The sequence below is a fragment of the Anarrhichthys ocellatus genome, unplaced genomic scaffold (assembly GCF_004355925.1).
Source record: "Anarrhichthys ocellatus isolate YVR2014 unplaced genomic scaffold, GSC_Weel_1.0 scaffold181, whole genome shotgun sequence".
In the NCBI taxonomy this organism is placed as follows: domain Eukaryota; kingdom Metazoa; phylum Chordata; class Actinopteri; order Perciformes; family Anarhichadidae; genus Anarrhichthys; species Anarrhichthys ocellatus.
Window position 1 is genome coordinate 151,416 of NW_022280211.1, and position 3,180 is coordinate 154,595.

A 3,180-nucleotide genomic window follows, 5' to 3' on the forward strand; every position below is an offset into this window, starting at 1 on the left:
TGTGCTAATGTTGTTGGGTTATTGTTTGTGCTAATGTTGTTGGGTTAGCCTGTCAAAGAGGTTTCTGTTCAGAAAATTGACACATTTAGTTTTTAGTTAATTAGGTTAGTTAATTCAGTTGGAGACACAAACTCATGACCGTAACACTTTTTTCATTCTTCTTTCAGAACAACAGGACTATTACGCATTTACTTCCTTATTCATTATGGTTTGATTCAAGAGAGGAGAAAAGCTACAGGATGTTAATGGGTAAAATATATCAGATGCAACCGTGGGATGTTTGAGATCTAACAGAGAGCGGTGATTGGTAGCTGGAATGGATCGGCCTGGATGCAGAAATCAATGGAATCAATGGGACGATTTAGCGGCGACAATTTGTGTAAAAGCATGACTGTGTGTTACAAAAACTGAAACAAAATGTAGATAGAGACCGTTGTGCTACTTTATATTAGACCATTTAAGCCCTAAGTGAAAGCACAATTTTCATTCCAGTGCAAATGTGCTGAGCTGTGCAAACAGACGTAATTATATGCTATTCATTAAATTCAATTATAACTTTATTCTCTCTAGAATAACACAATCCTGTGCTTAGAGTCCTGTTGTTCAGATCTCAGTCATTCACATTACAACTACCAACAATGGTGGAATCCCAAAAACATTTATCCAGAGGTTTGAATTCTTATTACATAATTTACTGTTTAGGACCAATTCATTACATTCCTATAAGTAACAAACATGTACACACACACGATCCTCTAAAACGTTCCTCCTCCTGTCAAACATCACTCTATGACGTCTCTGAATGTGTCTTTGTACACATTTGTCTTTGCAACATTTTTGTGTCTTTCTGTTGTCTGACTGTCGTTTGTTCTGCAGCCAGACGTGTGTGAGCACATCTTTATATGTGTGTGTGTGCATGTTATCATGCATTCCTTTGTCTAGCAGCATCAGTAGCCTGCAGAGGGCCTGTTGCTCTTCAGATAACACCTCAGTGTCCATCTCGTCTGTTCGATTCATCACATGTCAGAGGGGCCGCCGTCTTTTAAAGTCCTGTTGTGTTTGACTGGTCCATATCCACTCTACTGGTCTCACTAGTCTCACAGGTCTCACAGGTCTCACTGGTCTCAATTTATCAGCAATATATATATATATATATATATTGCTGATAAATTGCATGTTTGTCTACATATCCTGATGCATGTGCTATTTCTTAGATACTCATTTCATTTATTTTAAGCTGTTAAACCAAGTAGACCTTCCCTGTTGAGTCCCCGTTGACCTGCTATGAAAGAAGCATGAACACTTCAAATCAAATCACATCACATTACAAAAGACGTCTGCAGGGTCAGACTTTGAGATTTTAAAGATGAAAGAAGTTGCAATAACATGTTTTCCATCAATTTGCACTTCCAGAGATGATGTCACCTTTTCTCAATGACTTAGTGGAGTTCTGCTGCTCTGAGTTCGCACAGAAAGCAGCAAGTGTTTATGGAGCTTTAGAAACATGAATTATTCATCGTCTTATGAAAAGTGTATCTTCTGGTGCTGCTTGTTGGAGCCCTCGGGGCCACCTGGGTGTCGAAACATTGAATCTCCATTAAGACTTCAGCATCGGCCAGCGTGTTTGACTCGGACACGACATTATTAGCAACATCCCCCGGCTTTCATTGGGTAATAAAGTCCATTTAGAACATGTGTAACAGCCTTCTAAAAGATTAATTGGACAGTTGTGTGTGCTCATTTCCCGACAAAGTTTTGTCATGGAATAATTTATGGGCATTGAAAGGCATGTAAAACACTTTGAATTAAAAAAAAACAACCTTTCTGCCTCCTGGACGTCTGGCTCAAGTGTGTGGAATGAAATATAAATGACCTCCATGATAAAGGGAACCTCCAACTGTCCCAATCTATCCGGTCTATGTGTCTGCACTCCTTCTGTCACTTGGTTTTATCCAGCTGATAATATCACTTCCTCTCAGTATCAATGTTTTCTATTATTTCTCTTCTCTAGATCTGATACTTTGGTATTTCCATTCTTCCTCCTATCCTCTTCTTCACATCATGATGAGCCCCATGTGACCTGTAAGGGATATTTAACCCTGACTTCATGAGAACATGTCAGTCCAGTCCTCCTCCTCTTCTTCATCGTTCTTCTTCCTCCTCTTCTTCTCGATCGTTGTTCTCCCTCCTCTTCCTCCTCGATCCACTGTGGTCTTTGCCCTCTAATTCAGTGGTTCTCAACTGGTCTGGCTGCGGGACCCACCATCACCTCTTAATGACAAGGCGCAACCCAAATCGAGGAACATTTTCAACTTCTCAAATGTAAAGATGGAGCAGTTTGAACCTGAGCTGAAGATGTCCTCTGCAGTCGTAGTGTAGGAGCTCTCTAGTGCAGAGACATTGTTCCTGTCAGTCCCCGTCCCACATGTTCCACGTAAACGAGTAAAACTGCTTTGTTTGTGACATCTGTAGATTCGTCCATTTGTGATGCAGAATGACCACTTGCCTAAATTCGAACTGTGGTCTGTTGTTTGATGTCATCCGACATGTCTTCAATTCGTCTACTTATAGTGTCATTTGACAGAGGTATAGTTTTTAGTTCATCCTCTGCTGATTGATCAACATGTCCATGTCCATGGCTGCAGGTAAGTGAAACACTTTTGTGAGTTTTGACACACTTTTGTGTGTCAAAACCTTAGTCCTCACTAAGACCAGCAGGGTGGATCACATCACTCCAGTTCTGAGGTCTTTGCACTGGCTTCCTGTCTAACAAAGACTTGACTTTAAAGTCCTGTTGTTGGTTTATAAAGGACTGAATGGTTTAGGGCCAAAACACATCTCTGATCTGCTGCTACCTTATGAACCATCCCGACCCCTTAGGTCCTCTGGGACTGGTCTACTTCCTGTTCCCAGAGTCAGAACTAAACATGGAGAAGCAGCGTTCAGTTGTTCTGCTCCACATATCTGGAACAAAGTCCAGAAAGCTGCAGGTCTGCTGAGACCCTCAGCTCCTTTAAATCAAGATTGAAGACTTTTCTGTTTACTGCTGCCTTTAATTGAACCACATTCATCCATCCATCCATCCATCCATTTTCCACCGCTTATCTGGGGTCGGGTCGCGGTGGCAGCAGGTCAAGCAGGCCGACCCAGACTTCCCTCTCACCGGCAACATGTTCCAGC

General features: G+C 41.7%; 1 protein-coding gene across 1 annotated transcript in view; it reads right to left on the reverse strand.

The window, feature by feature from the left end:
- ptprt (protein tyrosine phosphatase receptor type T) overlaps positions 1 to 3,180 on the reverse strand; it is a gene marked incomplete at its 5' end in the record, with an annotated part of 187,609 nt that overhangs the window by 73,905 nt on the left and 110,524 nt on the right. The gene's annotated exons all lie outside the window — the stretch shown is intronic.